Source organism: Perissodus microlepis, chromosome 22 (assembly GCF_051167445.1).
Source record: "Perissodus microlepis isolate ML-2025 ecotype Zambia chromosome 22, ASM5116744v1, whole genome shotgun sequence".
In the NCBI taxonomy this organism is placed as follows: domain Eukaryota; kingdom Metazoa; phylum Chordata; class Actinopteri; order Cichliformes; family Cichlidae; genus Perissodus; species Perissodus microlepis.
In genome coordinates, this window is record NC_140481.1 from 23809370 (window position 1) to 23822505 (window position 13136).

The 13136-nt window shown below is 41.9% G+C and overlaps 1 long non-coding RNA gene across 1 annotated transcript; it reads left to right on the plus strand.

Moving 5' to 3' along the window:
- Positions 1 to 290: 290 nt before the first annotated feature.
- Positions 291 to 1905, plus strand: LOC146363229 (uncharacterized). The gene is made up of 2 exons (XR_014799283.1): positions 291 to 693; positions 796 to 1905. It is a non-coding gene; the product is annotated as an uncharacterized LOC146363229 (long non-coding RNA).
- The last annotated feature ends 11231 nt before the right edge of the window (positions 1906 to 13136 follow it).

Below are 13136 nucleotides of genomic sequence, written 5' to 3' on the forward strand. Positions count from 1 at the left end.
TACTGTATGATAGCAGCCCACCACAGTGGAGAATACTAGATCGTTTAGCTTGGGGTTGGGTAAATAGAGAGCTGCTGCTCGAGAAAGCAAAAGGAGAGGATGACCTGAAGAAAGGAGAAGAAGAGGCGCATAGGAGGGTTGGATTAATGGGAGGACAGCAGTAAAGTTGCCCACGGAGCCACTTTGCTGAGATAACAGAGTAGTATCAGTGCCTGGGGATGATGGAAAGAGAATCACTATCTGTTCCTGAATGCTGCAGGGATGCATGAGTGTTTCTGAATGTCTTTAAAAAAATGCAGATATACACACATGCCCCTTTGACACCACACACGTGCATACTGCTTTCCATACATCCCATCACATCACGAGCTTTAAATGTCGTGGAGCTAACGGGATGGGACCACCACGGTTAGTTAAGTAGAGACATGATCCATGGCCTGATCACAGAGGAGGACAAGAGGTGAAAGGGGGTTGGTGAATTGGGAGAAGGGGGTAGCAGCAGTGAAAGGAGGCAGTTGTAGGAGAGACAGAGACAAAAGGAAGGAAATCAAGAGGAAGAGGTTGAAGATGTGAAGTGAGAGGAAACGACGGCGTGTCTTCGGAGAGATGTTGGTCGCTTTTGAAGAGGACACGGGTGCTGCTCAGTCATAGTAAACTTCAAAGGCTCTTCATTAAAGCCTTGCCTGGAGACAGGTAGCCCCTCCCCTTCCCTCCAGCCCCCATCCATCCTCCTCATCCATCTTTTCTTCACTGTCTGTCTCACTCACTTTCTCCTTTTTCCCCCTCTGTCTCCAGTCAGCCATTAAAAACAGCAGGTAGAGAAGCGAGTGAAAGAGAAGAAGAGCGAGGAAGAGACAAAAGGACACAAGGATCATCCAGACGTGGCAGCAGAATACCGCGTCTGCCGAGCCAAACGGGCAGTGTCTTTTCTTAGAATCTCTCTTCTTTTGTTGTTGCTCAAGCTCAATCAGCAAAGTTGTCTTGCTCGTTGCGTTTTCAGCTCGAGCGGTTGAGTCAGAGACGGATGAAAAGGTGTGCACAGGCTTGAGTGAAGAAGCAGAATAGAAGCAGAAACGAATGCTTCAGAGTGTTTGAAGCCCACCGTGGCAGGGCGATGTGTCGCAATACTTATCAGCTGTCACATGAAAACACAGCGTTCTCGAAAAGTCAATCTCAGCGCTTAGGAAGAGGGAATTTTTCAAGTGTTACGTTCAATGTTGATACGATCATTAAAACGATCTCAAAATCAATCGATTTAGCATCAGATATTTTGATTTGACTTATCCAAGCACAAGCGAGAAATGATGAAATGTGCATGTGATCCTCCTGATGCTTCAGTCATGCAGTGAACACATCAGGTCTAATCAATGTCATGATGAAATATACACCATGGTGAGGAAAAAGCAGCACAGCTGATCATTAGCAGGATGAAGACTACACAGACAGGGAAAACATGCAATCGCATCTGCAGATAGAAAGACAAAAGTGGCATGTTGCTTTAATTGGATATGCGGATATGCAGATGTGGACATCTGTCAGGTGGAATAGCAAAAACAACAAGTTCCCTTTGAAGGTAGAGACCCCGTCTGTCACAAATGATGAAAATGCATCCCTGACTTTGTGAAAGCCGTGACACTGAGATGTAATTTAAGGACAGAATGATAAAGCTGAATTGCCAGCAGCGTGCTTTTTGCATCACTAGTTGGATGTTCGTTCAGGCTGTCATGTACCTGAATTTTTGTTATAATTCAGGATCTGACTGTCAGTTCCTCTTATTATCAGTATACTAACAGTAGCATCAGTACATAAATGTCATTCATGTAATAGGTTATAATAATTTTATGTAAAAATCTTGTCTGTGTTCTGTGAAAAATATATTTGTATAAAGTTGTTTACATACAATTATCATGGACATGAATGCCATCGTATTTTTTTTTTTAAACTGTTCTATTTTCAGGTTGGAACGATTGCATAGCGTATATTTTAATCGTTTCAAAAAACATGTATTGGGTTGCACAAGTTCCACTTTATTTAGCATGTTTTCTCTGAGCCACACATGGTCAAATTTATACACTCAACTAAAGCTTTTAATATGTGGTGCTGAAGAATCCGCTTTGTTTGACAGCCCTCATTAAACTGACGCGCACAAGAATGAGAAAGTCTAACCAAGAAGTCCCTAATCCAGAATCCAGATTTCAACTTTACTGAAATTTGCAGTTGTCCACATAAATGAACAAAATCTGCAGAAAAGTTTAATAGTCAGGCAAGACAAAAATAGAACTGTTTGGTCACAATAACAAGAGGTATGTCTGAATTCGATTTTCAATTCAATCCAGTCTGTTAACACAAAGTAAGTGAGAAAAGTGACCGAAGAAGAAATATTCAGTGCATCATGGGAATCCCCCAGCAGCCTAGAACTATTGCAGCAAAACTAAGGGAGGATTCAGGGTCACCTGGTCCAGCCCTAACTATATGCTTTAGCAAAAAGGAAAGTTTTAAGCCCAATCTAAAAAGTAGAGATAGTGTCTGTCTCCCAAATCCAAACTGGAAGCTGGCTCCATAAAAGAGGGGCCTGAAAACTGAAGGCTCTCCATTCTACTCTAGGAACAACAAGTAAGCCTGCAGTGCAAGAGCAAAGTGCTCTAATGGGGTGATATGATACTATAAGGTTTTTAAGATAACACGAGGCCTGATTCTGGATTTAAAAGGTAGCCAGTGAAGGGAAGCCAATATAGGAGAAATATGCTCTCTCTTTGGACAACTAAAAGTTGTAAAAGAAACACATGATAAATAATTCCATATTCAGCATCTCCATGAAGCCCAGTTTGATAAAGCAAAGTGAAACACCAACAGCAGCACATGACATGGCGCCCAAAATCATCACATGCTGGAAAGTACACACGTTCTTACACCCATTAACTATATTTTAATTTATTAACTGTATAATGTACTACAATATCAATAAAATAAAGTTATAATTAAAGTGAACGCACTCTGTTATGTAGAAAACAGAGCAAATTATAAAGAATAGCTGTATTTGCTATTGCATACATTGTAGATGGGTGACTTTGCCTACACACCTGAACAGGAAAATGAGTATATGTAGGAAATCAATAATTAGTTGTAGTGATGGAGCATGGGGAAATAGAATCACTTAGAAATGAGTCACAATAATTTCTCTTGTAAGCTCCAGTAGGTTAACACACAGGCTACCATCAGCTGACTCGTGCTGCTGCTGCTGCTGCTCTCTGTAGATTTACACAGCTGAATTCGACAAGGTGTAAGCAGATGTTTCATGAGCTATCACAGCTCTTTCCAACCCCTAGACACTAGCTTTATGCTAGTGTAAAGTTAGAATTCAGTGTTTTTGTGTCTTTGCTACTTTCCAACTTCACTGTAGAAATTTCTCCTTGAATTCTGTGCTTATCCAGTCACCCACCGGACTCTTAGACCATAATTTCCAAATTAAATGCAAACAGTAACAGTTGACAGTCCTGTTCTTTCCTCTTAGTCCAGCTAAGTAAGTAACTTACATGCACACAAACAAAAATATTTATGATAATCTGCCTACAAAACTCCATCAGCCTTTGCTTCGTGCATCCAGATTTGACTTTAAAGATACGTCCTTTCATTTCTCTCTTTTTTAAGCAGATTTATTTTGAAATATGAGGCTTCATACAGCACTGCAATGATTATAAGAACAAAGGCGGCTGTCCACCAGGTTTTCCTGAGTTCAGTGGTTGAAAAGTCTGTGATGAATATATAATCAAACAATATGAAAGATAAAAGAAAGACAGGTCAGCACGTTGTGACTTTACTGAACCTTTTCATTGTGTATTTTATTGTAAAGCTGATTTCAACAGCTTCCTCTTAAAGTAAACTTTCCTCTCCCTCCGTGATCTTGCGGCGCTTCAGTTTTCACTTCATTTATGCTTCTCCACAGAATAATTTAAATCACTCTATCACAGGGCCTTAACACCTCTGAAAACCATAATTAAACCATCACTGGAGCAAATATTACACTTCCAGAAAAGAGAGTGTTCCCAAGAGTTCTGAGCAGAAATTCATATGACTTTTCCTCCCCCGTAGCCTCAAATTTAATTAGGATATAATAGTTATAAACGTCCCCATCACAGAGACCCTAATCTAAAACAAAACTTCCATTTTCCCCCAGTGGACCTCCAATGAGCAAGCTGCATTTTAATGAAATGACGGTAATATCACGTTGCAGGCTATCGTCGAGGAAGATGAGAAGTGTGTGTCATTCCCTGTGAGGGTGCTCAGTTCACTGAAATAATTTTCCAGTCCTATCAAGAGTTAGCAAGGTGTCACATTGGCATTCATTATCAGCTGGTGTTTAATCAAGAAACTCTGTGATTAAGTGACAAAGTGAGCGGCTTGTTGTTTCTCCAAATGAAGTTTGTCGTGTGTGTGTAGAAGGTTTTATTAGTCATTTCGAAATTGCATCAGTCAGTGTTTTCTAATAAACAGTATCCCACAAGCAACCCTGCTGTTTTGAAGTGAATTTAAGCCAAGGGTATGTTTGGGACGCAGACTGAAATATCCTAACATTTATTGGATGGTTTCTATAAAAATTTTAAGCAAATATTTTTGGTGCCCAGATGAATCTTAATGACCGTGGAAATATTTTTATTAACTCTATGCTTAACCCATATAGAGGGTTGAGATTCTATATTTAACTATAATACACATAATCCGTCTGTGTGTTTGTTTCTTTGTCTGCAAACTCCTCCTAGAACATCAAGAGCTGAGCGACCAAACTTGGCACACAGTTACGTCTTAGGTCCCTGTAGTTTTTTATCCTAGTCAGATCTCATGACGTCTTAACGTTGCCTAGCAACCATCTAACAATAGGGGCGATCGTGGCTCAAGAGTTGGGAGTTCGCCTTATAATCGGAAGGTTGCCGGTCTCGGTCGTTGTGTCCTTGGGCAAGACACTTCACCTACCGCCTACTGGTGTTGGCCAGAAGGGCCGATGGCGCGAGATGGCAGCCTCGCTTCTGTCAGTCTGCCCCAGGGCAGCTGTGGCTACAACTGTAGCTGCCTCCACCAGTGTGTGAATGTCTGTGTGAATGGGTGGATGACTGGGTGTGTAAAGCGCTTTGGGGTCCCTAGCTGGGACTAGTAAAAGCGCTATACAAATACAGGCCATTTACCATTTAAAATAGCCTGTTTTTAGCATTTATAAACCTATAAAAGCATTGGATTGTTTGTATTTCATGACAATACTGCATACAAACATCTACCATCACTATTTTTATTACTTTCCCAATGTGGTTAAGTATATCATCAGAGCAAACCATTTTGCAGCTAGCTTAGGGGAAACGCCAGGTTAGGGTAGTATAACACAAACGTGACAAAATTATTAATCCAGCTATCACAGATTTAAAAGCATTTGTTCACACAACAGTTCTCAACTTCATCACAGATTTACTCTCCTTTAACCAGCACAGCTGTTTCTTAGCAAATTACAGAAAGCCCATTCTCATTCCCGAGTCATCAAATACTTCCATTGTGTTAAAGCCACTGGAGTCTCGGAGATATGCGGGAGATTTCTTTAGTGCTGGCTCATGATGTACAAAGTTATAACAACAGCGAAACAGGTCTCAGGCTCAGCTTATACCGTTACCATTTCATCAACCGAGAAACGTACGCGTTAATACAACTACCACCTCACCCTTTCCTCCTAATACCAACGGTGTCGCTAGGATTGACACAAAAGCACCAAAACCACTGACACTCCTGCCATTCTCAATCGTCAGTGCTATATAGGACTATAAAATTATACCTCCTAAACATGAGCATGTCAGCTTTCTAACTGCATAAAGAACTGCCATCCCTCTCAAAGCTGTTCTCATGGCTGCAGACTTGGTTTTGCTCACTTTGATTTGCAGTGTGAGAGTTAATACTCATTTTCATTGTTTGCTCTGCAGGTTGGTGGTAAATGGGATGAGAGCTGAGTGTTTGTTGAGAGCTTCCCAGATTTCAATAGCACAGCCTATATAAGTCTAATTCATGGCAGAAAAAACTGGGACAGCTGCAGCTTTTGGAGCTGAATGTTTTGGTTTTATTGGCTCCCAGTTGTTGAAAATGATCCATCTGCTTTGTTTGACTAAGCGAGGAGAGAATAGTATTTTCAGGGAGCGGTCGTCCCTCGGAGTGAAACATAGTACAAGATGTTTTGTTTGCTCACAAAAGTCTTAAAGCTTAACATAATAAATGAGTCCTAATAATCTCATTACTTTATATCACAAAGCCGTCTCTATGGCTTGAGTCATCGGAACATGAGGTTATTCCAATAAATCGGTGCGATCAGGAAATTTAATTGAGCGTGACAGAAGTTAAGTCTGGGTGAACTCTTAGTGTTATGGAAGAAGCTCAAAAAGTGTAGAAAAATCTATTCATTATATATTTCTATGTGCAAATAAGATTAAAAAAATAATTTGCAACATGTTAAATCTCTCATAAACAACAGTAACAAACATGTTTAACACGTTTATCTTCCTACTTTAAATTCCTGTTACTCCTGAAATGCAAGCAAGCAGCTAAAATCCCGTTTTCTTCTTACCAGACTGTCATTCCATTTTTCTTCCATCCCATGTTGTTCTTTATGTAGCAATAATGGCTTAGTTGCTAAATGTGTGAGCCAGACTCAACAGCCAACTTACAAAGGCACCCGAGTGTTGGACTCCACTCTAACAATGCACCAGCTCTGTTTACTCTTTTAACCAAGGAATTAAAATAGTCTAAATTCCCCCACTGGATCATTCAACCTCCCTGTTATAAAAAGCACCATTGAGCTTCAAACCCTCAAGATCCAAACTACTTTTTTTTTTTAAATTTGTGACTCAGAGCTGTAAAAAGTGGAACAATAATAATGGAGATGGAGATTAAGCCACTCATTGTAGCAGTTTTCGTCACGACATTTAGACATGATTTACCTCCTAAACATCTCTAAGCACTAAACCTTTGATCCTGAGAAGTACTGAGCTTAGCTCACCTCCCTCACAGTGGTGCATTACCCAGGCTCTGAGAATGCTTGGCTTTTAGGAAAGCCGTGCTGCTTGAGCCCCTTTGGACCAGTCAGACTTTAAATCCAGTAAAGTGTGTTTACCAAAAGAATACTTAGTCTGACTTAGACAGGACAGAGATTAGGATCTTCACTGCCAAGTTTCCTCATAGCAGCGATGACTAAATATAGTGGTTATATGACAGACTAACATTAAACTTTCCTTTTCCATCGTGATGGAGACTTATTTCTGCCCCTCTCAGTCCAGCCAAATCCTGTCCCACATGTCCCTGTAGACCTTCACTGCTTTAAATCCACAGTTTTGTAATGTAGCAGTTAGATATTTCCAATTTGGTGATGCTAAGCAAATAAATCTATACAATAGAGCAGCACTGGTCATACAATGACTATGACTGTCACCTCACAGCACGAAGGTCCTCGGGTTGAATCCACCTTGGGGCTTTTTGGATGATCTCCTGATGTCCACATTAATTCTCTACAGGTTCTCTGGCTTCCTCCCACAGTCCAAAGTCATGTGTGGGTTTGGTTAACTGGTGAACGCTAAACGGATGGTAAATGAATGAATGAATGAATGAATGTGAGTGTGTCTGTCTTTCTGTGTTATCCCTGCAGTATACTGGTGACCCGTCGAGGGTAAACTCATCCCTGTCACCCTGTGATAGCTGGGATAGGCCCCGACACTCCCACAGCCCTGAATTGGATAAGTGGAAGAACACGGATGGATGGATCTATACAACATCAGCATGTTTTGCAAAAAAATACTTGCAAATACTTTGTCTTTGACTCAGACTTAATGCTATTTTGTGGTCATAAAAGTCCATCCATCCATCCATCTTCATCCGCTTTATCCGGGGCCGGGTCGCAGGGGCAGCAGCCTAAGCAGAGAAGACCAGACCTCCCTCTCCCCAGCCACCTCCTCCAGCTTATCCGGGGGAACACCAAGGCGTTCCCAGGCCAGCCGAGAGATATAATCTCTCCAGCATGTCCTGGGTCTGCCCCGGGGCCTCCTCCCGGTGGGTCATGGCCGGCACACCTCACCCAGGAGGCGCCCAGGAGGCATCCTTGTCAGATGCCCGAACCACCTCAGCTGGCTCCTTTCGATGTGGAGCAGCAGCGGCTCTACTCTGAGCCCCTCCCGGATGGCCGAACTTCACACCCTATCTCTAAGGGAGAGGCCAGCCACCCTTCGGAGGAAGCTCATTTCCACCGCTTGTATCCACGATCTCATTCTTTCGGTCACTACCCACAGCTCGTGGCCATAGGTGAGGGTAGGGACGTAGATCGACCGGTAAATTGAGAGCTTCGCTTTTACACTCAGCTCCCTCTTCACCACGACGGACCGGTGCAGCGTCCACATTACTGCAGCCGCCGCACCAATCCGTTTGTCGATCTCTGGCCCCCTTCTCCCATCACTCGCGAACAAGACCCCGAGATACTTGAACTCCTCCACTTGGGGCAGGAACTCATCCCCGACCCGGAGTGGGCACTCCACCCTTTTCCGGCTGAGAACCATGGCCTCAGATTTGGAGGTGCTAATCCTTATTCCCGCTGCTTCACACTCGGCTGCGAACCGTTCCAGTGCGAGCTGGAGGCCTTCACCCGATGAAGCCAACAGAACCACATCATTCGCGAAAAGCAGAGATGAGATTCTCAGGCCACCGAAGTGAAAGCCCTCCGCCACTTGGCTGCGCCTAGAAATCCTGTCCATAAAAATTATGAACAGAATCGGTGACAAAGGGCAGCCCTGGTGGAGCCCATCACCCACCGGGAACGAGTCCGACTTATTGCCGGCAATGCGAACCAAGCTCTTGCAACGGTTGTATAAGGATCGAATGGCCCGTAGCAATGGGCCAGACACCCCATACTCCCGCAGTACCTCCCACAGGACACCCCGAGGGACACGGTCGAATGCCTTCTCCAAGTCCACAAAACACATGTAGACTGGTTGGGCAAACTCCCATGCACCCTCAAGTATCCTTGAGAGGATAAAGAGCTGGTCCAGTGTTCCACGACCAGGACGAAAACCACATTGTTCCTCCTGTATCCGAGGTTCAACTAGCGGACGAACTCTCCTTTCCAGCACCCTGGCAAAGACTTTCCCAGGGAGGCTGAGGAGTGTGATCCCCTGTAGTTGGAACACGGGACCGGAGGGACTGGTCATAAAAGTATCTTGCTGATAATAGTGGTGGACCAAAGAAATCCGCCACTATTGTCCAGACTGCTAAACATAAGCATACTAGCATTAACACCATGAGCCTGTTATCATGCTAGAGTTAGTATTTTCATCAAAGCACCATTGTTCAGCCTCAGAGAAACTGTACCACAGCTCTAGACCCTTCTCTTGTTCTTCTGATTGCTATTAAATTCGAGTGTTTGATGTGTTGCTCTGTTCTCAGAGCAACTTTATTCTTTTCTTTTTCCCCGTCGTGCTAAGAAATGAGCTTTAAGGCTAAATGACTATATATTATTATTTCAGTGTCCAAAAGAGTTTTTATGCTGGCCTTTGCTCATAATTCTGTGTCATATTTCCCTGTGGACAATAACATATATCAACAGAATTCTTTTTTTTTTCTTTTTATTTGGTACTCAGCTTTAATTTTAGGCTACACTTCTGTAAACATTAGAGTATTTGCTTTTTTTTGTGCTTTTTTTTTTTTGAAGCTGTACAGCACACGTCGCTGAGGCTGCAGCTGGAGCTGCAAGAACTGAGACTGTTGAGACTGAGGCTTGTGGCAACAACAGCTCTGACCAAACCCAGACAAGAATATAGACATTTCTAGAGCTGAAACCAAGACTTCTGCGTCATAATACTATAATTACCACAGTTTAATTTGCAGGACCCATGCTTGAATTGGTGCATTGTCCCGATGCAATGCAGTGTTGTGTCTGCTTGCTATGCTGCTGTACTCTGTGTTTGGGTCAGTGAGATGCTTTGTGTCGATCCCGGTCGGGCCCGGGCTTAGCATTCAGCCATAAGCTCTTATGAGGCCTGACAGCCTGTTTACCTTGGACGCCATTTCCTTGACGTTTCTGCATGGTTTGGCGCTGACTACCAGTTGATGGCCAGCAGCTTTATTGAATTAGCTCTGCAGCTATACAGGAAGAAAAGGGGGGGAAAGGAGATGAGAAAGAAAAAGGTGAAGAAGCAAAGAATGGGGGAGGGGTGAATATAGGACAAAGGAGTGGAAAGAGAGGGAAGGACAGCAAGAAAGGAATGAACAAAAAGGTACAAGGAAGGACAGAAAGAAAAAGGGCAAGGAAGGAAGGAAGCAAAGAAAAAACATGGGGAAAAGAGTGGCACACAGATGGTTATGCCTTCTGTATATATTTCACTCAGTGTGTTCTTCCTGACATAAACACATAGTGATCTCTTACATTAACCTAAAGCAAACACAAACAGTGCATGAATTCTGGTTGCACTTTGACACGAACTTGAGACCAACAAGCCAAACACTTGCAAAATATCTTCAGCAGCAGACGGGTTGGGAAATATTTGCTACTGCATCAGCTTTAGTATAAATGGCTTCTCCCATTGGCTCTCTGCTCTACTACCCCCTAAATGTCTCCTATCCTATTGAAATATCGTGTATAAACTCCCTCTGGGCAAATATCACATACTTTATTAGAACATACTGACCCGATTCCATAGAAAGGAGCATGAAGATGAGCATTCGCTCAGAACAACATATCAAGATCCAAAAGTAGCTTGTACACACCAAATATTTCCATTTCCTTAATTTGATTTGGAATAAATGCAGTGCTTTTCACCTCTTACTTAATCATCAAGATGACTACAATTACCTCTCTCGTAAATAAGAGATGAAAAATTGTTCATTTTTAATGATCTTTAGAGAGGAGAATTACCTTTACTTGAACAGCACGAGGGTCCCTTGTGTTTTCTTTAAATCAGTTAATGAAACTAAAGCATTCCCTCCTGAGAGTTTTGTCAGAGGATGATTCAATCCCACTTTTTTCTTTTTTTCCCCATTCCACTCACGGAACCACTCAAGATGTGCAATCCTGTGGAGATTAATCCCCTCTGTTACTCTAATCTCCCTCTGTAACAGGGTGAGATTAGGGCACCAAAATGATATGGTGCAGCTCATACCCACATAAAGATTACTCATCTGCACACTGATAATCCCCTTAGACTTTAAGTAATGTTAAGAGAGCGAATGTGCTATAGAGTATTAAAGCCAGACTCACATTTTAAATGTGCAGTGCTCTATTTATAAATGCACTGGCAATTTTTTTTAATTGAGGGCAGCTCTTCTGTGGGGTATCTTGTGCTTCAGAATAAGCACAGAAAGAAAAGCTTACCTTTGAATAATTAGCCAAATGAGCACTTTTTAAGGTAGTTAATGAAAGGCATCTGCTTTTCAGACAAAACATTCAGTAATAGATCCCAGGAGAAGTTCTCACTTAAAGATATTTATGAAAAACTGAAAGCAGATAAACTAAAAGCCACACACTTTTTGCCATTATAAGCATGTCAGATGCACCAGCAAGTTAAACTTCAGTTTTTCTGTATTTCAAAGGAATAATTTGGCCTACCAGTAAGTGGAGAGTTAGATGAGAAGATTGCTTGTCCTCTTATATCCAGAATGTTAAATATGGACCTGAGCCAGGCTGCAATTAGGCGGCTTAGAGTAACAAAAAATAAACACGTGTTTTTAATGTTTGTCTAACTGGTACACAAACAGCAGAATGTTATTGAACCTGAAGCGAGGCATTTGTTTTCTGTATCATTTGCCAAAAGGTCCCGAGAGAAACTTTTGCTCAAAGATGTTTACAAAAATGTTAAAATATGGGCTAAAATAACAAAGAGCCCTCTGAAAATGGAAAGGTGTGATTGATATGGTTGACAGTATAACATATTGTGCTTTCTTTGTTTTCCGTTTATGTGTCAGCTGACTCCCTTCACAAACCGACTCTCAACCAGAGGACAGATAGTACTCAGCTTTCGTGACCTGCTATCAGGGACTGTTATCAGGCATGGACATAAATTCTGAGACGTTGATGCTCAAAGGTCATCGGCTGGAACCTATCCTGGATATCACAGGGCAAACGACAGGTTAACCCCTGGACAGGTCACCGGTCCATCACATGGCTCACACCAGTGACAGACAACCACCCACACGCTTTCACATCCACGCTTGGAGTCGATGTAGCATTACCACAGGCTAGTTTTCCAGCAGTTGGATTAAGTCATAATTCTCTGGCCTTTAAGGCTTAAAAAATTGTTAACAAATCAGCAGGTCATGCCTCAGTGGCTACATCCTTTTTGTTAGCATGCATGCTTCCTGAGGTTGGGAAAAACTAAAAACATTGCTTGAATAACATCACTTTACCAAAATTTTCACTATTGGGAATTAATTTTTGTTATTACTCCAACATGATATTATTATATATTGCTATTAAGGTTTTACACAGGCTTTGTTTGAGTGGAAACACAGTAAGTCTTAGGGGCACCATCATGAAAATGTTTGCAATTACAGCAGATGTCACACTTAAATTACCGTCACCCAGCTAAACGAGCCAATGCTAACAAAGGCTAAAGCTATGCAGAGCTCAGAGCCAGCACGAGCCAGCAGCCTCGGTATGAGTAATGAGAAGATCAAAGCAGTTACAAGCAAAATTACAGAGATAGCGGGGAAAACAGAAAATTCTTGCTTTCTGGTGAAGTTATAAAGATACTGGAAAATGACAGAAGTACATTTACTTTGTTAAATACATCTGTTGCACATGCTTTTGTTTTCATAAGCTAAAATGTCTGGAAAAGGTGGGTTTACAGCAGGTCATTTTCAGTTAATTGTTTTTACCTGTTACCAAAGCCCTTTATTTTTTTAGCCGTTTCAGTGAGAGAAGATAAGTTAATGCAGATTGAGGGAAATGGTGTTTAATTATTTCTTTTATTATGAAATTTTGTTATGTTTGGTTGTTCTAAACCATTCACTGAATTCGACTTTTGGTAATCCTTGGTGAATTTGTGAAATTTCTTTGCTCTTAGATATTCCATGATTAACTGTAAATGTAATTTTTTCAAAGTGGAAGCATTTAGGAAGGACAGCAACTCAGGCCTGAG